The sequence below is a fragment of the Vulpes vulpes genome, chromosome 7, assembly GCF_048418805.1.
Source record: "Vulpes vulpes isolate BD-2025 chromosome 7, VulVul3, whole genome shotgun sequence".
NCBI classification, from domain to species: Eukaryota; Metazoa; Chordata; class Mammalia; order Carnivora; family Canidae; genus Vulpes; species Vulpes vulpes.
This window is the reverse complement of record NC_132786.1, coordinates 97,049,167-97,076,400: the sequence shown is the minus strand read 5'-3', so window position 1 is coordinate 97,076,400 and position 27,234 is coordinate 97,049,167. Positions and strand designations below refer to the sequence as shown.

General features: G+C 35.4%; 1 long non-coding RNA gene across 3 annotated transcripts in view; it reads left to right on the top strand.

Moving 5' to 3' along the window:
- Positions 1–2,547: 2,547 nt before the first annotated feature.
- Positions 2,548–27,234, top strand: part of LOC140599723 (uncharacterized) — a 55,931-nt gene continuing 31,244 nt past the window's right edge. For 2 of the 3 annotated variants that reach the window (XR_012002698.1, XR_012002696.1), the window contains exons 1-3: positions 2,548–2,720; positions 5,036–5,224; positions 19,961–20,035. This is a non-coding gene — a long non-coding RNA (uncharacterized lncRNA). Of the gene's footprint in view, positions 2,721–5,035; positions 5,225–19,960; positions 20,036–21,391; positions 21,499–27,234 lie in introns of all 3 variants that reach the window. The other variant, XR_012002697.1, reaches the window with a different exon arrangement.

The window sequence follows — 27,234 nt, the reverse complement described above, 5'->3', positions numbered from 1 at the left end:
GTCACTTGTCCAACTCCTCACAGGTAATGGATTCATGATGGCAGTCCTGGCAATCCTAAGGCAGTGGGTAAACTTTCTATTAATTTTGTATAATTAGTATAGTAGTGCTTAACCTTGGCTCACAATGTGTCACCTAGGAAGCTTTAAAAACATATTAGAGCCTGGCCCCCACCATATTTCAATTAATCCAAATATATGGTTTTGGAGTCCAGCCATCATTATTGTTTAAAAACAAACAAACAAACAAAAAAACCCTCTTCAGGTGATAATGTTTTGCAGCTAAAGATGAGAACCACAAATTATGCTGTAGAGCTGAAGATAGTATTAATTGAGTTGTTGAGTTAGGGTGATCCATAGTCAGCTGGTTCTCAAACATTCAGTCATGGGATATTTCCTGACTTGAATGTGAATATAGGCAAGTTCCTGTGTCTTATTTGAAGTATTGTTGTCATGAAGCATTATCTTTTCTAGCCATTCTTCTTCTATTTTCAAATGACTCAGGCTGAACAGTATACTTATTTCATGTTGCAACATGGTCCTTCACACGGTTGTCCCAATGCTCCATTTATCTTTGTGGTCGTGGGCATGGCTTGGAAACTTAGAACAATGCAAGTCATTTAGACATTGAAAACATCATTTCTGGTAATGCTTCAGGAAGTATTTTAAAGTTAATTTTCATGTCCATAGTGCCCTGACTCCTTTGTGAAATAGATTAAAAAGTGGCTATTGGCAAGAAGAGAGGAAAACTAGGTGGAAGGAACATGGGCTAACACTGAGATCTGTGTGATTAGTCTTGATTTAAATGCTGGAAATGACAATTATTGCACTTAAGGTTTTTCTAATTCTGAATCTTTGTTTCCTGGAATATTTACCACTGAGTGTGAAGACTTGAAAAAGAGTTCAACTCATTCTTTTTAAAGGAACTAAGAGTCTAGTGTTCTTTCTCTTTCTTTCCTCCATCTTTCTGTCTCTCTCTGTCTCTGTCTCTGTCTTTCTCTCTCTTTCTCACACACACTCGCACACACATTCTTAATTTTAGATAAAATGGAGGAAAAGGGCAGAGATTAATTCTGTTAGGTATAGTCTGACTTAGGATAAATTGTCCAAATATTATGGTTATTTCCAGGCTGTCTTTACTCAAATTTTAGGTAGACTGCTTTTCATGGTCTTTGATTCATCACCCCTGGTCCTCAGTGGTTAAGATTTTATGTGTGAGTATGTGTTTTTAAAATTGCACATCACACTCTCCTCCCCTGCCTAGAGCAATGTTGTTTTTCTAAAATGACTTATTTGAATACCAAACTCACTATTTATCAGGCATGGGACTTTGGACAAACTTCTTAATTCCTCTGAGACTAAGTTCATTCATCTCTAAAATAAAGGTGATGTTATCTATAGCTTACCATGGCTGCAGGAATTAAAATGAGACAATTTATGTAAAGCACCTAGTACAAAGTCTGTGGCATGGTATTTCCTTAATAAATATAATTCATCTTCTCTTCTTTCCCCTTCCCTCTATCAAAATATATTTACAAGAAGAACCTGATACCATTCATTTATATGTAAGTGAGAATTTTTTTCTTTTCCTAGAGTATTGTATAGAAGTAGATTTCTAATAATAGTAATAATAATAGTCACAATGCTTATTACATATACTTTGCTATGAGAGTTTTTTGTGAAATGACTTATCCTCTATATAGAAATTTAATGCCAGTAAGTGGGGAAAGGTTATTTGTGTGTGTGGTCGGTTGGAGAAGTCACTCCATGCTTGCAGCTTTCTACTCTGCATATGGAAGTTGTACCCCAAGTCCCATACAGTGATGTGTTTGTATAGGCAGCAGCAAATAACCATCACAGGATGACCAATCAACAAAGTTCTTTCCCAGCTAACTCAGGGAAAGATTAATCATGAAAATAAGGATCTATAAGAATGCAGACTCTGGGAAAGAAATTAGAGTGGACTTCTATAAAGATTGTTACAAAGAAATAATGATAATCAGAAAAATGGAAAATAATATCTTTAGCCATTGGGTGCCCTGATAGATACAACAACACAGGCTGGAAGATGTGAGAAAATGTGTGCAAAGGAGCCTTAAACTGTCATTGAAATATTTCTCAAAGACATTTCTGCTGGGGTACTTGTCAGAAGTGCCCTATGTCTATTTTTCTGGAGACATGAAACCCTTTATTCAAGGACCTGTAGAGAGAATGCAGACAAGGCTTTAGATTCTGCACTCTCATCCTCTTGAGGGCATACCTTATTTACAAAGGGAGATTTAGATTACAGGATCCCATAAAACTTGGCATAGAGAAACAGAAAACAAATATTTATTCTACAAGGATGGGTTAGCAGTGTTAAGGTAGTGAGACCTACCTTGCACAACCTAAAAGAAGTTTATTGAGTTGTTAATGGGATGATGTTATCTATGATTAACAAATGTTAAGAAACTGCTGTCAGATTTCTGGTAAATATTTAACAACACTTGTGAATCAGAAAACAGAAATGGAATAAATTCCTCCCCCCTTTCTTTCCCCAAATCCCCCCACCCCAGCCCAGAGCCACATTTTTCTTTTAGCTCAAAGTCAGAGATAAGGTATTATTCAAAATAAGATTTTTGCCCCATGGAATTGGTTTGTTTGTTTGTTTTTGTAATTGTGTATCCTCCAAGTTTCTGGGTCAGAACAATGGGGAAAGTGACATAACCTCGAAGGACCCTCAGGTAAGTTTGCTTCATTTTGTTGATTCCCATAAAGAAATATAATATCCAGTTTTTACTGAGAATACTCTAACTAATGCTTTAATCCTGATTTAGACTAAGGAAAACTAAGTCTTTTTTTTGTTTCTTTTTCTCTGTCTATAATGTGTATATATGTATTTATCTGTGTGTGTGTTGGTATACATTTTCAAAAAATATTTTCTGCCTTATTGAGCTCCTGAACACCTAGACAAAGGTTCCCTAAACACATGACTGTGTTATATTGAAACTTTTCTTGGTGTCATTTCTACCTGATTAGTTTCAGCTCTTTAGTAGCCTGGAGGTGGTGATAATTGATATCACAGGGGTCCAGAATATTGGCACATGCTTTCAAACAAAAGATCAAAGCAGATTTCCAGAGAAGTTCCAAGTATGTTCTAGAACTGCTGGCAAAGATTGTCACATATTTATGATTTATTAACTGTATGTACACCAAATAAAACAAAGTAGATATTTAGTGCTTGTCTAGTCATTAATTTGTTATCCACTTACACTGATAGAACACATTAATTAGATTAATGGGTTAATTGACAGATATCTACTTTGCTTTTTGTGTTATAGGTGGTCCTCCTATATAGATGGCAAATGGGTTGTTCTGTCCATGTGCACAATTCTTAGGGTGACTTTTGGCTTGTCTAAACATTGCCTAGGAGTTGTTTATCATGGATGATTTAATACTCCTGAAGCATGTATACTATTAATTTCTGCTTAACAATCTCCAACAAAGCAAACATTTACACAAAGAGGGTGATTCCATTCTAGCTGCAGGGATAGACCAAGCCAGTGGTACCAAAATAGATATGACTGTGTTTAGGTCCCCAAGACTTTAATCACTTTTAATGACTGTGTCAGTTGTGTTAGGAGGAAGGAAGATTTGGTGTCCCTCTGTGGCTATGCAATATATCTTGCTTTTTATTTACATGGCTACAATAGAGGGGGTATGCTATGGCTTTTCCCCTAACTCCATTTACCAGTTTTTAGTAGAAAGCCATATTTGGTGTATTTAAAAACATGGAGAATAGGCCAAGGCAAAGGAAGAGGAAGGATGTTTGGACAAAAGAAAGCTTCCCACAGGAATTACCAAGAGTTCATTCCAGAGAGGAAGTCTTTCTCATTTGCTTCTTGCTCATGGAAATCTTTTTACCTGCCTTGCCAAGTTCTTAATACTGATATCTGGGAGGTATTAAGCAATACAGAAAATTTATTTATCAGTTGTGATTCATCTTGATTATGAAAGAGCAGAGAAATCAAAGTTATTTTCCTCTCCGGAAGGTTCAGGATGTGTAATGCTTAATGGCCTGTTCCCTACTTAGAGCAAACGCATTCATCAAATGTGGTACACTAATTGATAAATCACACACTAGGGCCAAAGATATTCTGAGAAATTAAGACTCCCTCTTGACACTATAACTTGGCTCTGAATTTGAACCAGATAAACATCAGTTTTTGTTTAAGTGCCACATTTGAAACTAAGTTGAAATGTACAGCCAATAAGTCATCTCTTCATCTCTCACAGATATCACTGGATTTAGGGTAAGAAGCCTTGTGCATTTGTGGTTCCTCTCTGAAATCAGCATCCTTCCATAGGGCTTTGGACCCAGTGGATTTGAATTGGGCTGTGGGGTATGTTCTAATGGCTCTGGCTGTTGCAAGGAAAGGAGAGAAAGGCATGGAGTCTGCCTTCTAGAGAGCTCCTGGTCCATCCTTGCTGCATGGAATTGAACCTAAACCCTAACACCTCAGAGATGGCCACCCTTGAACTGTTGGAACCAAACCCGGAGAGCCAGGATGAATATAATACACATGATCTGCAGTCGTGTTATTTATTTTGCTAACTATGAATCAGCAATGCTAGAAATACTTTTCTTAACCTCCTTGAGATCTGAAGAGCTGACTAACAGCTGACTCATGTCGCTAATGGAAGGCTTCAAACAACTTACCTAATCAAGACAATGTATTGTGTGGTTTTCTATAGGAAAAACAAAACATCTGGTACTTTTCAATTAATAATAAACTAAATTTAAAGACAGAGTTTAAAAAAAATTGAAGGCAGATTTTTTTCTCTCTGAATCCTTTAAGTTATGCGGATATTGTAGTAATCTCATTTCTTTGTGAGAATTTAAGATTTTAGCTATCTTTATAGATAGCTTTTGGTATCTTTATCGAAATTTTCTAAATAGAGATATTTCCACCTCTTGTAAATGTCAAAGCCACACTCAGCTGTCTCCAATGTCCTTAGAGGTGCTTATCCCTTGATCACCATCTCATTTTTCCTACAGGGTTTGGCTGACCTTTGTGTGCTGAAACCTACAAAAACCAGACCCTGGTCAAGAGCGGTTAGACCATGTGAGCAGTTACCATGTGACAGCAGACCATTCTTGCCAAGGATGGGAAGCAAGAACGTAGGGATTGTGGCAATATGTTTAATGAAGACGATTAAATCTGGAAATCAAAGAATAATATATAGAGTAATTCAATTTTTTTAGCATAAGCATCTACTATGTGCCCAGTGCAATTCTATAAATCTTAGTGCCCATGACCTCATACACTATAATACACCGAATCCTTCCTTTATCACCCGTACTGACAACGGCATAGTCTAATGAAAATAGGAGGACTTCAAGGCAAGAGTTCCAAGTGCATTTTTGAGCACTGGTCTGTGCTTTTGTGACATTTTGCTACTCATATTACTTGAATCTCAGAGTCCTGACTTATAAGAATAAAAATCTCATATTTAAAATAGTTGGCAAGCTGAGTAAGTTTTTCTGGAGTTCTCACTTTATACATGAGGAAAGTAAGGGAAATGGCAGCAGTAAAAAGGAAATAAAGAAGTGGAGATAAGTCTAGAAAATATTGTTTATGAGGAAAAGTGCAATACTGATTGTGACAACTGTAGCTTAGTAACTGAGATGGAATGGCTCACCTGGGAAAGGAGTCTGAAGGCAGGTTGCTAAAAGAGCCCGTGATAGCCCAGCATTGGGGTCCAGATTTCCATGCCAGTGTGTGTGGTCTGATAATAAATGGGCCATCCTGATTCTATTTGCCAGAACCATCTGTCTCAGGACAGAACTCATCTTTGTGTATCTGGAAGAGTAGGCTTATACTCTAGGCGAGAGGACAGGTGGTTGGTACAGAACATTGCCCTATGCCAAGTTGGGAGTCTCAGATCTCGGGTCTGTGGGACCTGAATCATAGTTGGGAAGTATGCTGCAAAATATTCTTGGGATGGCCTTTTCTTTCTGCCAAGGCTGCACAAATTTCTATAAAACTGAGAGAAACAGAAGGCGTTAGATAGGCAGGTTCTTGGAAGGGGAAGAGATCACTTGTTAAATGCTTTTTGTTTTTCCAATTTTTATCTTTCTTCATGTGACATAATGCTCATTAATTTGTTTTGAAAAGTGGACACACTCTACTTAGCTGTCACAGAGTTATCACTGATCTGGCAGGAGTCCAGCCACGGATGAATAACAGCAGTGTGTCAAGCCAGGGCACTGTTGGCTAAAGCAGAGTGAGTGTGGATGATTCTGGAATCCATGGAGATGGGTAGGGCACAGAGTCTCTGAGGTCAGAGAGTTGTTAAGTGCCTGCTTTGTAAATAGGGTTAAATAATGATCCCAGTGCAGAATCTGTTTATATTCTACTGCTTTGTTATGGCCCATAGGGATGGATGCCAAGGTACACCCTGCAGCCAGAAAGTTAAATATCTACAGGTGCAATTAATCCTGATCACCGAAACACTAAAATTACTTCAATTGGCAGGCCATGGGGAGTGCAGACCATGGGGAAGGAGATAGTCCAAATGAAAAGAAGGAATGCATAAAGTGTGTAATCTATGCAGAGGAAATTGAAAATTGATTATGTTCAGATGGTTCATGAAATGTTGATTAATTCCAACAATGATAGTAGTCAGTTGCAAGAATGATGTCCCTCAGCACATGTTAAAAACTAGTTCCCATGCACTGTGCTAAAAACTAGTTGAGCTAGTTTTCACTGGAAGGGTGGCTTAGAATAGTAAATTATCTGGAAAAACACCAGTGAAGAGAGAGTAACATAGGCAAAGATGGAATTAGGTGGGTAGACCAGTGGATGGAGAATAAGGAAGTTCTTTTCTCATTGTTTCTAATTTTAGTGAAATAGGAAACAAGGTCATCAGCTGATGGTGAGAGGGGGAAGGGTCATGGGAAGTAGGACCAGGGAAGGGAGTGGCATAGAGAACAAGATCATTGTCGGCGCGGTGGGTCAAGGAACTGCAAAGCTGTGGTAACAGAGATTTCTGCAGGGATATGAAGATCACAAGAACTGTGAAAAGACCAACAGTGGAGAGAGATAGTGAGGCAGAAGCTAAACTCTTTAACAAATGAAGAACAGTCCGGAGGATCTCTGCAGTTGATTGCAACAAGGAGAAATAACCGAGTGCTATAGTCGCAGGCATGACTTAGATTGCTGAAAGCTTTTTCTAGAGATGGAAAGAACAATGATCCGGAAGCAACACTGAAAGCAGTGACTACAACTACTGCACTTCCTGGTCTGGTAGCACAAAGGTTTGGAAGATAAAACAGCAGCAGGGTGAGAACAGTGCCCTCAAGGGCCTCCAGATTTCAGATGCAGCAAGAAGGTGCAGAGAACATTCACTTAGGATGTTGAGGATACATGGGAATTTTGCTGATGACAGATGGGGAGTGCCCGAGAACAGAGAAGATCAAGGAAGTTAAGTGTGAGCTACAAAAGTGGGGCAAATTAGGGGAAAAGCAAAGCCGTATGGAAATGACAATCCGAATAATGATGGATGACCTGGGGATTTCATTTCATTTGTGATTTTTAGAATTTGAGTATAGTTGGCGTACAATGTTAACATTAGTTTCTAGTGTACAGCATAGTGATTCCACATCTCTACACCTTATGTTCACTTATAAGTGTAGCTACCATCTGTCATCATATAAGGCTATTACAGTACCATTGCCTACATTCCCTATGCTGTGGCCTTTATTCTAATGACTTAACTGGTAGCCTGTATCTCCTACTCCCCTTCACCCATTTTGCCCATCTCCCCACACCCCTCTCCTCTGCCAACCATCACTTTGTTCTCTGTATTTATATGACCTGGGTATTTTATTCTAAAAGAATAAAAACAGAAGATATTCTATTAGAAAATCAGAAAATAAATTATTTAATAGAAAATTTCTATTAGAAAATAGATATTCTATTAGAAAATTCTATTAGAATATTCCAATAGAAAAAATAGAAGAATAAGAATGTTCTTATGAATATATTTTTTAGGGGGGCCTCTAAAGGCAATAAAACTTAGCTTTATCTTCATCATCGTCAGACTGGTTCAGTGCTTATCACTTTGGATACATCCTATATTAGATTTGTTCTGTTAGTGTAGGGTCTATCTTCTGGAACATGTTTATTAACATTGATTGGCTGGGCTTGAAATAGTCTCAGAGGCCTTTTAGGTATTCCTCTGTGTATGTGCGTGCATATGTTTGGTCAGTTTTATGGAGTTATACATACAGTAAAAACTGACATTCTCCCTTTTTAGTACAGTATTTTATGAGCTTTGACAAATGTGTGTACTACCAAATGAAGATCTAGAACAGTTCTAATGGGTTCCAAATTCCTTTGTGCTTAAAGTCATTCTCGTCATACATATGAGTAGTTCCTTTTTCTTTTTGAGTGTTATTCCATTATATGGGTTTAACACAGTTTATTTGTGAATTTACCAGGGGAACAACATTTGGGGTATTTTCTCTGTTTTTGGTGATTATGAATAAAGCCACTATAAATATTTATATATACATTTTTGTGGGAGTATGAGTTTTTATATCCCTTGGGTAAAAAATCAAAAAGATTGTTGGATCATGTGGTAAATATATATTTAACTCAAAAGAAACTGCAAAACCATTTTGCAAAGTGACTGTATCATTTTGCACTCTACCAGCAATGCATGAGAAGCTTCATTTTCTTCTCATTCTTGTCAGTGTCGGTATTGTCAGTTTTGTGGGTTTTTTTTAAAAAAATTATTTTTATGTTTTAATCTATCGCAAGAGTGTGTAGTATTATCACATTGTTTTAATTTGTACTTTCCTAATGAGCAGTGATGTTGAGCATATTTTCATGTGCTTATTTGCCATTTATTTTCGTATCTTCTTTGTTCAGATATTTAACTTACTTTTAAAAACTGCTTTTTTATTATTATGGACTTTTGAGAGTTCTTTACATATTCTAGATACAAGTTCTTTACCTAACATGTCTTTCAAAAATATTTTATTGAGTTGTATTTTCATTTTCTTAACACTGTATTTTGAAGAGCAAAAATTTATATTATAGATAAATTTCAATTTATCAATTTCTTTTTTTAAGATATTTTATTTATTTATTTATTCATGAGAGACACAGGGAGAGAGAGGCAGAGACAGGCAGAGGGAGAAGCAGGCTCCATGCAGGGAGCCTGACATGGGACCCGAGCCTGGATCTCCAGGATCACGCCCTGGGCTGAAGGGGGCGCTAAACCACCGGAGCTGCCCTATCAATTCCTTTTTTAATAGTATGACTGGTTTCATATGTGCAGATCACTGCCTACCCCAAGTCATAGATCCTTTCCTGTTTTCCTCTAGGTATTTTATTGTTTGCAGTTTTACACTGAGTTCTGTAATCCATTTTAAGTTAATTTTTGTGTATAGTGTTAAGATAAGGGTCACGGATTACTATTTTTTTGTATATTGATATCCACTTTTTCCGGCATCATCTGTGGAAAAGACAGATCTTTCTCATTCGAATTCCTTTTGTACCTTTAGTAAAAAATTAGTTGGCCATATTTGTGTAGGTAAAATTATGGACTTTATTTTATTCCTTTGGTATAATTAATACCATACTTTTTTGATTACTACTGCTTTAAAGAAAGTTCTAAACTCAGGCAGTGTGAGCACCCCAACAATATTTGGTTTTCCATTATCTGAATATGGTATATATCTCCATTTATTTAGATCTTATTTCATTTCCTTCGTCAGATCTTGTAATTTTTAGCATTTGGATGTTGATCGGCTTTTATTAGATTTATATACCATAATTTAATGCTTTTTGGTGCTATTCTAAATATACTTTAGAAAAATTTTACTACAGTAATTTAACTTCCAGTTGTTTATTATAAGTACATCAAAATGAAATTGAATTTATATATTGGCCTGGGTCCGTGCTAGAGTTTTTGTGGACTCTTTTAGGATTTTCTTTGTTATCTGTAAATAGTAGCTTTATTTATTTTTGTTTCAGTTCTTATACCTTTTATTTATTTATTTTTCCTTATCTCACTAAATACAACTTCAGTATGGTGTTAAATAGAATTGGTAAGAGTAGTTATCTTTGACTTTTTCATGGTCTTGGAAAACATTCAGTCTTTCTACATTAAGTATCATTTAGCTGTACTCTTTTCGTAGGTGTACTTTGCCAAACTGAGGAAATTTTCTTTTATTTCTAGATGTCTGAGAATTTTCATGATTAATGGATGATTTTACCAAATTATTTTTCTGCATCTGTTGAGATAGTCGTATGGTTTTCTTCTTAAGTCTGTTCATATAATGAATCACACTGACTGATTTTCTAATGTTGGACCAGCTCTGTAGTCCTAGAATCACCTCACTTGGTCATGATACATTATCATAGTTTGTATATAGGGCTGGATTTTATTTGCTAAAGTTTTGTTGAGGGCTTTTCCATTTATGCGGATGAAAGATACTGGTTTGTTGTTTTCTATTCATTTCAATTTCTTCATCTGGTTTTGGTATCAAGATAATGCTGGCCTCATAACAAGTTAGAAAGTATGTTCTTCTTCTCTAGTGTTCGGGATATTTGGGGTATAATTCATATTATTTCTTCCCTAAGTATTTGGCAGAACTTCCCAATCAGTTCATCTGGTCCTAGAGTTTTTCTTGTTGAAAACTTCTAACTACAAATTTAATTTCCGTAAGATGTATAATAATTAAATTGTCTGGAGACACCTGGGTGGCTCAGTGGTTGAGTGCCTCCCTTTGGTCCAGGGTGTGATCCTGGTGTTCTGGGATTGAGTCCCACGTCAGGCTCCCTGAATGGAGCCTGCTTCTCCCTCTGCCTGTGTCTCTGCCTCTCTCTCACTCTCTGTGTCTCTCATGAATAAATAAATAAAATCTTTTAAAAATAATTAAATTGTCTGTTTGAGTAAATGTTGGCAGTTAGTCTTTCAAGGAGTTTGTCCCTTCCTTTTGAATTGTTGAATTACTGATATCTCCTCCTTGTCTTTCTATCACTTCCTCTCTCCCTTTTTTGGTCAGTTTGCTTACAATTTCTTAATTTGATTCATCTTTTAAAAATCCAGCTTTTGGTTTCATTGGTTCGTTCCATTATTTTCCTTTCAAAATTTAACTGATTTTTCTCTTCTCAGGTTTATAATTTTCTTCTACTTGCTTTGGGTTTAATTTACACTCTTTCTAGTTTCTTAAGGTAGTAGCCAGATAACTGATTTGAGCCCCTTTTTCTTTTCTTACACAGATATTTAATGCTTTAAATTCTCTTATGCCATTCTCTTTGACCCATGAGTTATTTATAATATCTATTTAATTTCCAAATGTGTGGGAATTTTCAATTTTGTTACTATTTTCTAGATTACTTTAGTATAGAACAGACTTCATGTGATTTTAATTATTATTAATTAGTTGATAATTGTTTCCTGAGCCCAAATATGGTCTATTTTGTTGAATGTTCCTTGTGAAATTGAGAAGAATAGGTATTATGCTGCTGTTAGATGCTTTGTTTTGTAAATACTAATTACTCAGGTTGGTTGCTAGTTTTGTTCAGGTTCCATATTCTCACTGATTTTCTTGCTACTCATTTTATCAATTACAGAGACAGAAGAATATTTAAATTTCCTGCTCTAATTGTGGATCTGTCCATTTCTACTCTCAGGTCTATACATTTTTGCACTTGCATTTTGAATCTTTGTTGTTAGGCACATAAACTTTTAGGACTGTAATGTTACTCTTTGACCCTAAAAATATTCTTGTTCTGAAATCCATTTTGTCTGACATTAATAGAGTCACTACATCTTTCTTTTGCTTAGTGTTTGTATGGCATAACTTTCCCATACTTTTGCTTTTTTTTTCAGGATTTTATTTATTTATTCATAAGGGACAGAGAGAGAGAGGCAGAAGGAGAAGCAGGCTCCACATGGATAGCCCGATGTAGGACTCGATCCTGGGACTCCGGGATCATGCCCTGAGCCAAAGGCAAATGCTCTACTGATGAGCTACCCAGCATCCCCCATACTTTTGCTTTTTAAAATGTTTTTATTAAATATTTTATTTTTTTTATTCATGAGAGACAGAGAGAGAGAGAGAGAGAGAGAGAGAGACATAGGCAGAGGCAGGAGCAGGCTCCATGCAGTGAGCCTGATGTGGGACTCGATCCCAGGACTCCAGGATCATGCCCTGGGCCTAAGGCAGGCGCTAAACCGCTGAACCACCCAGGATCCCCCATACTTTTGCTTTAACTTATTTGAATCTTTAAATTTAAAGTGATTTTTATTGTAATCAATATATATTTACATCTTGCTTTTTTTTTTCTCTTCTAATCTAAGAACCTGATGTTTATTTAGTTTGTTTTGATCGTTTTCCTTTAATATAATCATTCGTGTAGTTGAATTAAAATCTGTCATCTTGCTTGCTATTTTATATTTCATTTTTTCATTGTTTCATTTTTCTTCTTTTTCTGCATGTTTTTGGGTGGAGTATTTTTTTTTTCTTTTCAAAACAGAGAGAAAGTGTGCCTGCATACAAGCAGGGCAGTGGGGGGTGGGTGGTATTGCACAGAAGGGCAGAGGGAGAAAGAGAGAGAGAATCTAAAGCAGGCTCCATGCTGGTATGGAGCCTGAGCTGGACTCGATATCATGACCCTGAATGTTTTTAAAATCTCCATTTTATATATATCCACCATTATTGAACTGCATTTATACTACATTTAAAAATGTTTTTTATCTCATGCTATAGCTTTGGCAATATACATCTCTAATTAATTACAGTCTATATTCCTATAATGTTATACCTCTTAATGTGTAGGTTTGAGAACCTTATCAACAGCATTACACTTTGACTTCCATCCTCCTGGCCTTTGAGTTTTTGTTGCTATAGATTTTTGCTGTTATATATTTTATATACACATGATAAATTTGTACTATTTTTCTTTAGACAATTTTCTTTTAGTGATATTAAAAAGAAGAAAAATATTTTGTGTTTACTTTTATTTTAACCATTTTCAGAGATCTTTAGTTCTTGGTATAAATCTAAATTTCTGACTTAATAGTCTTTCTGCCTAAAAACTTTTTACATTTATATTTGATAATGCTTTGTGTACTGGTAATTAATTTGTTTATCTTCATCTGAAAAACTGTTTAGTTTGGCTTCATTTTTGAAGGATACTTTCATTGTATATAGAATTTTCAGTTGCAATTTTCTTTTCAACATGTCTTCTTGTTCTCATACTTTCAGATGAGAGATAAGTTGGCAGTTTTACCTTTGTTCCTCTATATGTAATGTGGTCTTTTCTTTCTTATTACATGATTTTCTTTTTCTTTTTGGTTTTTAACACCTTGTACATATGTCTATTTTTAAAAATTGTATTTATTCTGCTTGGAAACCTCAGAGCCTCTGGGATCTGCACATTGGATATCCTTCATTATTTTTGGAAAATTCCTGACAATCATTTCTTCAAATATTTATTCTGTCCCAGTCTCTTGTGTCTTCTCTTGGGATTTCAACTGGTGTATGTTAGACCATTTTATATCATCTTGTAGCTCTGGGATGCTCTCATTGGTTTTATTCACTCTCTAAGTCTTTCTCAGTTTAATTTTTATTGAATTATCTTAACATTTGTTGTGTTTTTTCTTTAGCTGCAAGATGTCTATATAAGTGACCATTCAGGGCTTTTATATTTCTTTCTGTGAATCTCTTTCTAGCATTTCCATTTGATCCTTCTTATAGTTTTCATATACCCACTGAAATTCAATATTTGTTTATGCATGTTGACCACCTTTCCTGATAGAGTCTTTAATATGTTTATTATAGTGTTTTTAAATTAATTCACTATATTATGGCCCAACATATGGGTCATCTCTGGTTCTGTTGATTGCTTTTCCTCATATCAGTGGGTTGTTTTGTCCTTACTTTTTCTATGTCTTATAAGTTTACACTGAATCGTGCATATCATGTATAGAATAGTAGAGAGTGAAATAATTAGTATTTATGCTTGGAAATGGGTTTATCTATGTTCTCCTAGGTTATTATTGTGGGATGGTAGGTCAACCTACTCAGAAGTGAGCTGGGTTTGAGTTTGGTTGCTGCTATGCATTCATTCACTGTATCCCTGCTTACAAATTCCTCTTGCATTACCTTGTGTTTAGGGTGGGGTCCCTTGCTGGTTCATTGTTCTTAATGTTAAGTTCCACCCTTAGCAATTGACCTTCTCTGTGTACTGGCACTTCAGAGAAGGTTCCTCTTCGTTCTTGACACTCTCAAAGTGGTACACTGCTGTTGCTTTTTATTTTGTTCTTGCTACCCTTGGCAAGAAATGTGTTCTTTGTTTTATTCATGGAGAATCATAGAGTCATGGAGAAGAATAACTGAAATGGAATTAAATTCTCCTTGCATCTGTAGTTTACAGGAGTTCCATATTTTCATTTGGCCTACTCTTGGATTTTAGGAATTCATTACAAAATTTAACTGGATGTTTCTCACCCACTTGTATGGCAGGCCTGGCTTTCTTCTGTTCTCACTAGTAAGCCCATTCTTCTATTCCCTCTCTCTTTAAAGATGCCCATCTCTTTTTAGGCTTTAGGCTAGCTAGATACCATGTGAACTTACTTCTCTAGGCTCAAGAAAAGTCAAGATTTATAGTTTATCCAGCTTCTTCTAGTTGATAGACTAGAAGTGACACTCTTTTCACATTTCTACATCCCGGAGAAGCCAAAGGTCAGTATAAGTTTTTAGGTAAAAGATTTTTCTTAGTATTTTCATTTGCATTCATAACCAGAGTAGATGTTGAAATATTTTTATCTTGATTATTTTGATATTTATATTGATAAAAAAACAGAGTTTAGCTTATGAAACTCTGAGCCCAGCCTATACAGTTTCAAAAAGGGGACAACTGTACATTCTACAAAAGGTGATTACATATGAAAGAACCACATCATTGGGCAATGAGTTGTCTCCATAGCCACTGGGGTAATCTGCCCCTATTTACTGCCAAATTATGGGCATAATGAGTCACAGGCACATTTCTAAATATATCAACAGCCCTGCAAAGTGTTTCAGGGGCACATCCATCAATTATGGTCATGAGAAAGGTCATAATAGTACAGGCTTTCATCACAATTCAGCTCTCCCTACCCAGTTTGCTTTGGGTGTGTTGAAATACTGTGATTGTTCAGTTAGAAGCTGCGTTCATTTTTGAGAAGGACTTACTGGAAATGAGTAAAATATCTGAGAGAGGCCGTCCCTTTAAAGGCCCACTTCCTTATTCAAAAGCTTTTTGTGTAATAAAAGTTTCTCAAAAACTCTTCTGTGAGATTCACCAACCTCATTCCTTCTGAGCTACTGATTAGAATCCACAACTTAAACTGAAGAAAAGATTAGCTGTATACTTGGATGCCAGCCATTTTTACTGAATTCCCCTCTTATATATTCCTATTAATAACAAAAGATTCTTAATAACACTGCTGTGTCCCTTCTTCCCACCATGGTGGGTATTTCTGTATCTTTGGCATCATTGGAAAATCCATAAAGTCCATTGACGTTTTCATGTGAATGTAAAATAGAGTGGAAACTTATAGAAAGCTACCTAAAAAACTAACCTTGGATAAAAGAAAATTGTTCTAAATTCTATTACTTTGAATAGTGTTCCCTTCCTACCAAAAATTATTATCCTGGCAATTTCCCACAGCCTATGTAAATAAACTCAGGTAACTGGAATCGGGAAATCAGAAAACATTTCAAAATTAAATATTAAAAGATCTTCTAAAGTCAGTACTCTTAATCCAGCAGTTTTGTATGTAATATAAAGCAGTTCATGCTTTGCTTTGCTAATTTTTAGTCCAGAATCATGTGGATTTGTCAAACCTCAGGAGATTATTTATCAGAACGGTTAATTTCAATAATCTCTTTCCATCTTTGCCTACATGATAGCCTGAGTTTCTCCCTAAAGATGGAGGGTCATATTTTCCATGGACTATATAGATAGAGAAAGAATTCCAAAAAGAAGTCACACTTTTGTCTGCTTTTTGCCGCCCATACATTTCCCCTTCTAATTAATTTAGAGGTCTTTCTTTCTTCCCTATTTTTTTTTACAGTACTTCATCACTTACTGTTATTCATTCTCAATGTATTTACACTAACAATAAGTGATCAAGTTCTTAAACCACTAAGTTTGTGATCAGCCACATCTCTGTAAAGGTCTGGAACCACATCAGAAGCCTTTTGACACAAAAGTAGAACCTATTTATTTTGGAAGAAAAGCAACATCAGTGAAGACCAAACCATTTGGACATATTTTTGTTTGTGCTAGAACTAAATTAATCAAACCAGAAAAAATCGCCTAGCAACATCTGACATTAAAAAGATTCCATAATAAAAACTAAACCACATGGAGGATAAGATAGAAGACAGCCCACGCCTCCTCTAGATAAGAATCACAGTCTGTAAATGAAGCTGACTAAACCTTAAAAAGAGAAGATAGAAAAGAAATTAGAATTGATACAGAAGAAGAACTAAGATAATGTAAGTTAATATTCTTGAGTGCCTGCTAGAAATCATACCCTGTGCTAGGAGCATTAGATACATCTCATTTAATTCTCACAAAACTGATTATCTTCATGTACAGAGAAGCAGACCAATTTAGTTAAAGACTAATCAACTCCTAAAGATCAACATCTATCTGTTTAGATTCTTGCTACATTTTTATCACTTATAAAGGAAACTAGGCAAATTAATTATCTCCAAACCGTAGCCAGAATGTGGTATTTTTTAAAATACATTTAAAGGATTCAAGTAGAGTTACTCAGAAAGTTAACTAGCATGTCCAACGTTTCAAACTTTCTAATTGAGTTCTTTCTATTGAAACAAACACATTGGCGGTGGGCCATATTTAGGCAGATTCCCACAGAAGCAGCACTGATGCACAGAGCTGGCCACAGCTACCATCACTTAGTAGGGAGGGTGATTTTGAGAGTGAGAACTAAGAAGTGCCAAGATTGGAGAGTCTTGCCAAGTATAAACATTAAATCTTGTAAATAGCAGAATTAAAGTTATTTTTTTATGCTGAAAAAAAGCATAGAGATCAATATCATGTCATAGCAGAAGAAAGATGAGAGCAGCTAAAAATAAGTGAAGGGATTTTTAAGATGAACATTCTACCGGGGCAGAGGATGGGGAATATATATGGACTAACATGAAGGCAGGCTTCAGTAGTAGATAGAAACTCAGCAGAGGTCAATGCTTGGTGGCATAGATGACCTGTTTTCTGGGACATCTGGTTTATAGGACATTAATTTCTCTCTCTCTCTTTTTTTTGGGGGGGGGGGAGGCCATGGGGAAAGTAGGCGTAAGTGAAATATGTGAATTTTGTGAGAATTTACAGTCCTGGGTAATCTTCATATTCAATATTTGTCACTTTATTGTTAATGAATTCTTTGTTATTTTGCTTCAGGAATGATTTGGCAAGCTGTATGTTGTTGGCCATATGGCAACATTCCTGAGAATGCTAGTAGAATATGCTAGAGAAGAAAGTAAAAACCTGTTTAGGACTTTTGAGTCTTTGACTATGATTGGCTTTCAACATGTGATCTGCCACGTTGTGGTTTGCAAAGTTTCGATATTTACATGGTTTTCTTGGTTAGTTACACTTTTGCTTAGTGGGTGCATATGTTTCTGTGTGTGTAGTTTTTTTTTTTTTTCTTTAAATCCTGTGTGCCATGATCTAAGCCACCAGCACCCTATACAGTTTTACCTTGCCGGTCCCAAGGAGTTGTGAGGCTCTGAACAAATTAAGAAGGAGCTGATAGCCCTACAAAGTTACAGCCTTCCTGGTATACTTGGTTCTAGTCACCACTCCCAACCTCTCTCTTAACAGGTTACTTCATTTTCCATAGAATAAAACTAGGCTTCCCTTCAGCCTCTTTGTCCAATGTACATAGAAGCTTTCAAGAAGGTCATTCTATCCAGGGAAGGAAGCAAAGTCAAAATGAGATAGAGTGAGATCTTAGAAATGCTTAATGAGTTTAATTCTGCCCTTCAAACTTAGCAGGGGAAATATTTTGTCTCTCTTGGCAAATGTGGAGAACATTCTGTGTTCATCTTCATACTGAATTCATCAAGAATGGACAGACTAATGAATTGGCTCCCCTGAGAAACATTTGGCCTCACTTCTAACAGTATTATAAGAAAAATATATTCTTTCTACTAAGTCTCCTCAGCTTTGGTCTTTCTTCATCCTACTTTGAACTTTCTCTCTTCTGCAAAATGGACCCAAAGATATATCCCTCGTAGATAGAACACTTCACGCTGGGTCAGTGGACCTAGGGACACAATTCTCCCCTTCCTGTACCACTTAACATTATCTATAAGAACCCCTGGCAAGCTTCCTAGGTGCTTTATTTGGAACTAGCCTCAAGGAGTCCGTAATTCTGCCCTAAGAATATTATAGAGCAATCTTTAAGGTTTATCAAGGTTTGTCTTCCAAGAGAAATCTAGTAGTTAAGATAGTCTTCTAGCATGTTTTCTAAAAATTACATAGGATATAAAACACATATATTATCCTCATGGGTAAAACATATTTTTACCTTTATATAAATAAGTAAAAATAGTTTTTTTTGCAGTCAGAGATCCAGAGAAAGTTTGTCCTTAAAAAGGAAAAAACTGACAACATTGAAAAATGTTCAGTCATGTTGTCTAAGAATCCTGGGTTGTTTCTTTTTCTCCCACTGTAGTTATTTGTTTATATTATTTTGTAATAATAACACTTAACATAAGATCTACACTCATCAAAATTTTAAGCATACAATACAGCATTGATAACTATAGGCATTATGCTGTACAGTAGGTCTATATAGCATCTCGTATCATCTTGTATAACTGAAACTTTATACTTTTACTAATACTGCTCATTTGTCCTTTTCTCCAGGCCCTGGCAACTACCATTCTACTCACTGCTTCTGTGAGTTTGACTATTTTAGATTTCACATATAAGTGGGGTCATGTAGCAATTGTCCTTCTGCCTGGCTTATTTCACTTAGCCTAATGTCCTCCAGTTCATCTGTGTTGTCACAAATGGTGGAACTTCTTTCTTCTTAAGGCTGGATAAACATATACATTGTATAAATGTACCATCTTTTTTTTTTTTTTGCATTTTTGTGTTGGACATTTAAGTTGCTTCCATGTTTTGGCCATTGTGATTAATGCTTTAGTGAACATGGGAATGCAAATTTCTCTTCAAGAGTCTGATTTTAATTCTTTGCATATTTACTCAGAAGTAGAATTACTGGATTGTATGGTAGTCCTATTTTTAGTTTTTTAAGGAATCTTCATACAGTTTTCCATAGTGGCTGAACCGATGTATATTCTCACTGATAGTATACAAGAGTTCCCTTTTGTCTACATACTGGTTTTAAAAGTTACTCAGAGAAGAATCATCACAGTCTAGTATAACTTATTTCACTAGAAACTTAGGTATTTTAGAGTAAATATTTGTTTTGTGGAAATTACTTTGAAGCTTTACATTTAGATAGATTTTCTGCATGCAGTGGTTGCTTTCTGGAGAACCTTTCTGAGAAAGACTTATTTACAGCAGGACCAGCTGTATGTCGGTTTTTGGTCCAGGCAGGGTAGAATGGGAAAATATGTGGTTTGGTCTTGTCCCTGACTGCATCTTTGTGCATACTTTTGCTCTTCTTTATTAGTAGCACATTGTCACCTCAACAGTAATCTAAGAACTTCACACTGAAGTGCCAGAGAGAAGATAGATGAAGGATAGCACAATCCTGTCAGCATAACTGTGGGTGCCATGCCCCTTCTTCAAGTCAGAGTCTGGACCTTTATTATTCAGACCCACCTCTTCCACTTCTGGTAATAAGTGGCTTTATTACTAACTAAAGATTTCTCTGGAACTGTTTGTGTGTGTGTTTGTGCATACAGATGAGAAAATTGAAGCCTGGGAAATGTGAGGAAATGGACTGGTGCCTGTGATCTTCACACCCAGATGTTTCATAGGTAACTATGGCTTCTTTCCTTTTCATATTCTTCACACACAAACACTCATGGAGAGTAAATTTGTTAAGCACAGCATCACAGGAATGTTAGTTTTCTGTTTACTTATTGCAAATTGACCAGGGGCTGATTCCACCTGGAATCTTAAAATTTCAAACAACATTGAGCAAGTAGACTGAGGGCTTGGTTTGGTGAGGAGGACATGCCCACCAAGGAAGACCCATTCTTGTTGTCTCTAGACCTTCCTTAATCCCTGCAGCTGAGGATCTTCTGGAAAATGTCTAATTACATTGCATTCCTTAGTCAGTGACAATCCTTTGTTTCGGAAGCAGATACACTGTCATATTGATAATAAAGGCCTTTATAATGATGCTTATAAAGGCTACTCATTTTGTTCCTTATTATAAAAAGGAGTAAAACTTCAACTCCAAAAATTTAGATAACACTGAAGAATGGAAAGAGAGACAGACTACAATCTCTCTAGCCAGAAATAATTTTTATTAATACTTTGGTGACTGTCCCTGCAGTTTTCTTTTTTATTTTTTTTTATTTTTATTTTTATTTTTTTTCAGTTTTCTTTTAAAAAAAAAACGGTCTCTCTTTTTCTTCTTGTCTTTCTCTGCGTGCATGCATGCATGTGTGTGTGTGTGTGTGTGTGTGTGTGTGTTGTGTATGTAAAGAGAAATATTTGTCGCAGTGCTTTGTAGCCTCCTTCTTTCATCTTTAGCTCATTATGGACATTTTCCCATGACCATAAATATTGCTCTATAACAGTGATTCCCAACCAGGCAGTTTTTACCCCCCAAGGACATTTGGTAACAGCTGAAAACAATTTTTGCTTCTGGCATCCACTGGGTAGAAGCTAGAGATGCTGCTGAATGTACCACAGTGCACAGGACAGCTCTCACAACAAAGAATTATGCAGTCCAAAATGTCAGTAATTCTGAGACTTAGAAACCCTTATTTATAATAGTATTTAAAGTAGCTACCTATTATTCTATCCTAAGATAGAATTACTCATTGTTCCATTATTGGAAATTTTGACTGCTTCCACATTTTTTTACTGTTATAAACAATCTGTTGAATATTATTGGTCACACATATTTGTGTATACTTCTGTTTAGATGGAACTAGAAAAAACTCTTTGACATGAAAATTGGTAGATCAAAGGAAATGTATTCTTTGTACCTTTAACTACTGTTTTCAATTTTTTTTTTTGTAGAAAGATGATTCTAATTATTAGTCCCACTAGTATGATATCCCCTTCTTTATGCCTCTTTTGTTAGTAGAGTGCACCATCTTAGAATGTGTCCTAGTTTATTTGAAGTGACTTTTTGGCTTTTGCTCCATTCTTACAAGATCCATCAGAGCAGGACAGGAAAAATCAAGTAGCATCTCTGAGGCTGTGGCTTCACTGTCTGTCCACTCATGGAGAGATCTGGGGAACAAAGAAGGTATATGTAGAGGTTTGTGAGAATCTCATTAATTTCAAATCCACCTTTTGACTCAAAGGATTGAGTGTCTAGACTTTGCTATGGTCAATGGGCAGGAAGCAAAAATGTTTTGACCGGAATTTACATACAGGCATTTATTAAACCAAAATCTAAATAATCAGATTAGGGGTATATGTATACAATGGAATATTACTCAGCCATTAGAAATGACAAATACCCACCATTTGCTTCGAGGTGGATGGAACTGGAGGGTATTATGCTGAGTGAAGTAAGTCAACTGGAGGACAAACATTTTATGGTCTCATTCATTTGGGGAATATAAAATATAGTGAAAGAAAATAAAGGGGAAAGGAGAAAAAATGAGTGGGAAATATCAGTGAGAGTGACAGAACATGAGAGACACCTATCTCTAGGAAACAAACAAGGGGTGGTGGAAGGGGAGGTGGGTGGGGGAATGGGGTGACTGTGTGATGGTCACTGAAGAGGGCACTTGATGGGATGAGCACTGGGTGATATGCTATATGTTGGCAAATTGAACTCCAATAAAAAAATTTAAAAAAATAAATCATCAGATTAAAATGGACTGACATATATCAAGGGCTCATCATAGAGCTTGAAACATAGTAAGTGCTCAGTACATTTTGTCTCTTATTACTATTTAAGGCTTAGAACAATAAAGTCCTCTAACTTATCAAAATTTTCTCTATAAGTCCTACAGCAAGTCCATACCAAACTTCCTTACTTCCTTGGTCATTACTGATTATTTTATTTTTTTATTATTTTCTTGGTAATTGATTATACTTTTAGGCCTTGGAGCCTTCATTGCTAAGCTCAGACTCAAATCACTGATATGTGCTTCTGAGCTTGAAAAATGTGGATCAGCTTTTCCAAAAACATTCTCCTATGACAGCGCATCATATATTTACAAAAAACTAAGTGAATACAGATATGTTTTCCTACTACAGATTCATCATTTAAAAATTATTTCTTCAAATCATTGTGCATTGTGCTCTAATTGTTTTTCTTTATGTTTATCTTCATTAGGAACCAGGCATAGGTGTATTATATTAATATTGACTGAAAATTCATTTTGGTATTAAACTTTTTCACATATAATATTCATAGTATTTTTCAAAGTGTCTCTTGGCCTGTACTCAGATGTCTGTAAAATGCCTTTTTAAAGGTTGCCTAGAGGGCAATATGCTTCCAGTTTCCACTAAATTCAAAACCCCTTCAGAGAATGGTTCTTGCCTTTTTATCTCTATACCCAGTGCCCAGCACTTTACCTGAAGTATCTTAAGTGCTCAAAATGTTTATTGAAACAAACCAAATATGATAAATTCCTCAGCATCTCTAATATCACACCTTATAAAAATTTAAATAAATTGGAGAAAAATGGTTTTACTTTTCCTTAGGTCATTGAATCAATCTTTCTATTTCCTCCCTCCCTCCCCACCTCCTTCCTTCCTTCCTTCCTTCCTTCTACCTACCTCCTAAAAAAAAAAAAAAAAAATCATTGCTACATTTCTGGGGTTAGGCAGTTAGTGGAATGTAGTAAAAATTCAGAATAACTGATTCTTTGGTAGTTTTAAATTTAACCAGTTGTGTTTACACTTGACCTCCAATATCCTTTTAAAGATACTGTTAAATATCTGGTACAATATCCACTGGTACAATTAGATACCTGTGAAATATTTCAATGTACATATGCTATTTTTCCTTAGAGGATGAGGAAGCACTGACCACACACACAGGCCATTTTTTCCCTCAGTGTTCCACTGTAGATTCTTGTCATTCTTTTTAGAATATTGAGCCAGCCAATTCCAACAGTTTAAACTATTATCAGAAATATTGCTTTGCTAACCTTGCACAATAAACAAGGTTTACTTTGCATGGCTGAGATTGTTGGAAGGGTGTTGTTGTTCCCTTAAAGTAGCTTTATTAAGGGATATTATTAGTATTTGCATGTCACTGGAAGATTTTTCAGTTGCTATTTGCATCTCTGATAAAGTATATTAACATTGGGGTCTTTGAACCCCAGTACATTCTCTATCCACTGCCTAACTATTAAGTATGTAGAAACCCTGCCTGGTGCAAGACAAACATTGTGCAATTGTTAGTCTCTGTAGGATGATAGCCTGTGTACTTGTCCTATTGGTGCCCTTATGAAAGGAATGCATTCATGTTTTGCCATCAAGCACCATACTGGCCATTGCTTCCATAGGTACACTTTGTCAGGTTCCTTTCTAGTCCAATGTGCTTACAATTTTTCAAAGTCATGGATTCCACTAAATATCATGTAATGCTTTTTCTGCACCTATTGGCATGATTAAATGATTTATCTCCTATAATCTGTTAGTGTATTGAATTATTGATTTTCTTATATTATGCTAACCTTCCGTTTCAGTCCAAATTAGTCATGATATTCAGACTTTTATCTTCATTGCTGGATTTGGTTTGCTAGTATTTTATTTAGGTGTATCTATGTTCAAGAGTGAATTTGGCCTCCAATTTTCCTTTCACTAAGAGACTTATTTTTATCTCAATTTTATACCAGTGTCAGAGATAGGAGAGTAATATTCTTTGTTTTTCTGTTTTCTGGACTACTGTTTGTTGAATTCATATATAGGGGCTGTAAAATAATTGGTTGACCTTGCCTGTCACATCATTTAGTCTTGCTGTTTTCCTTGTGGGATGACTATAAACTACTGATTACTTACTTTTTAATTTTAGTGTTTTAATATTTCTCTTTGAATTGATTGTATTGAATTATTTTTAAAAATTTATTTTTTATTTTTTTAATACATTTATTTTTTATTGGTGTTCAATTTACCAACATACAGAACAACACCCAGTGCTCATCCCGCCAAGTGCCCCCACCAGCGCGCATCACCCATTCACCCCTAACCCCCGCCCTCCTCCCCTTCTAACACCCCCAGTTCGTTTCCCAGAGTTAGGAGTCTTTATGTTCTGTCTCCCTTTCTGACATTTCCCACACACCTCCTCTCCCTTCCCTAATATTCCTTTTCACTATTATTCATATTCCCCAAATGAATGAGAACATATAATGTTTGTCCTTCTCCGATTGACTTACTTCCCTCAGCATAATACCCTCCAGTTCCATCCACGTTGAAGCAAATGGTGGGTATTTGTCTTTTAATCTCTGTCATTCTGCCCTCTTTCCATTTCCAATATTTATGAATTTCCCTTTGTTTTCTTGACGAATCTTCTCAGTGTTTTCCATTTATTAGTCATTTATTAAAAAAAATCTCTAGACATTTGATTATCATATCTTTTCTATTTAAATATATATCTTATAATAAATATATTTTTATATATATTTTTATTATATATTTATATATAATATACATATTTATAAATAAATATATCTTATAAAAATTAAAATTTATAATTTTAAAATTCTTTTTCTTTTTTTATTTTTTTATTGGAGTTCAATTTGCCAACATATAGCATAACACCCAGTGCTCATCCCATCAAGTGCCCCCCTCAATGCCCATCACCCAGTCACCCCCACCCCGTGCCCACCTCCCTTTCCACCACCCCTTGTTCGTTTCCCAGAGTTAGGAGTCTCTCATGTTCTGTCTCCCTTTCTGATAAATTTCTTTTTCTTAAAAATATTTAATTTACTTATTCATGAGAGACCTAGAGAGAAGCAGAGACATAGGCAGAGGGAGAAGCAGACTCCCTGTGGGGAGCCCGATGTGGGACTTGATCCCAGGTACCCAGGATCACGACCTGAGCCAAGGGCAGACACTCAACCACTGAGCCACCCAGGTGCCCCTAGTATAAAATTTCTTAAGGCAATCAGTGTCTAAGTACTACTTTAGCTGTGTTCCACAAGATTTGATTTGTGCTACTACTGTATTTTATTATCTTTAGCTCTAAATATTTTAATTTCTATCATGATTTTTAAAAATTTATTGGAAGTAGGTTTTAAATTTCCCAATATATAATGGTTTCTTTTCTTTTTTTTATATATATATAATGGTTTCTAATTGCTTATGAATTATTGTGTTGAAGTCAGGTCTGGATGATATAAATCCTTTAAAAATTTTTTGAGACTTATGTTTTATAGATTTATCTTTATACGTGAAATATTTATTAGGTATAATGGATTTTGTTTGTCCTTTGGATTAAAATAAGTAAATATGTTGTTCAAATCTTCTATAGCTAGATACTTTTATCTGCTTTATCTAATAATTACTAAGGACATTTTAAAAATCTCCCACTGTGGTTATAGATTTATTAAATATCATTTTGTAGTTCTATAGATTCTTGATGTATTTTGATTGATTTATAAAAGAAACCAGATGTAAAAAGCTGTATAGTATATGATTGCATTTATATAAAAACGTCTATAAAGCAAATCTGTACAAGGAAGACACAGATAAATTGTGCCTGGAGGTGCAGCAGATATTAATTGCAAATGGTAGATTTATCAGCCAAACATAAGCCAAAAGTAAGGTAGATTAGCTAAAGTAATAAAAGATAACATAGATTTTAAATATAAAACATTACCAGAAATAGATCTGATATAATAATAAATTCAAATCATTAGGTAGATATAAAACTTCTAGACTTTTATGTAACTAATGATATCTACATTTAACTCAGCATAACTTTTTGACATTTATCCATTTTGTACCAAGTTTGCCTCTTTTCATTGCTGAGTATTATTCTGTTTCTGACTGTTTAAGATCTCTTCTTTGCTCAATGTACTATGATAGTATTATTTATCTTGCTTGAGGTTCAGTGGGATTTGTAAATCTAAAATTCTCCAACTTCTGCAAAATTTTCGGTCATCACCTTTTTGAATACTGACCTCCACCCTATTCCCTCTTTTTTGTATTACTGGAACTCTGATATGTATTGATACTAGGACTTCTTATTTTATTCCTCACATCCTTTAACTTCTCACCATATTTTCTATCTCATTCTATTTTCTGGACAATTTCTTTAGATTTTTCTGTGAATTCAGTTGTGTCCTCATATTCCAGTTTTAATTTGTTGGGGATCCCTGGGTGGCTCAGATGTTTAGTGCCTGCCTTCGGCCCAGGGCATGATCCGGGAGTCCCAGGATCGAGTCCCGCATCGGGCTCCCTGCATGGGGCCTGCTTCTCCCTCTGCCTGTGTCTCTGCCTCTCTTTCTCTCTCTCTGTGTGTCTCTCATGAATAAATAAATAATCTTCAAAAAATTTTAAAAATAAACCTATAAGTTGAGTTTTTATATCCAAATATATATTTTTCATTGGTAGAAATATTATATATTTCTTTGTCAGAACTGCCTGGTTATTTACTTAATCATACACTATTTTTATTTTCTTATTTGTACATTATTTTATACAGTTACTTTATATTTGGTGTCAGATAATTCCAATGTCTGAAATTTTTGCACAATTTTTGCTATCTATTGTTTCTGGTAACTCTCACTCATGCTGCTCCATTTCTTCATATGCATGGTGATTTTTTTTATTTTACAATCATGATCCTTGATTTTAATGAATTCTTTGAGGTCTGACTATAAATGTATTGATTCAGAGTGTGTTTGCTTTTGTTTGTTTTTGGCAAATTTGATTTATAATTCACTCAAGTGGTAGAGACCGATAACTGCATAGGGAAATGATATTACCCCTATCAGAAATGAATTTTTTTGTGACTTCTTTTTTTTGTCATTTTCATGTTATGTAAATGTAGTCTAGGAAAGCTAACATTGTACCAAAATTTTGC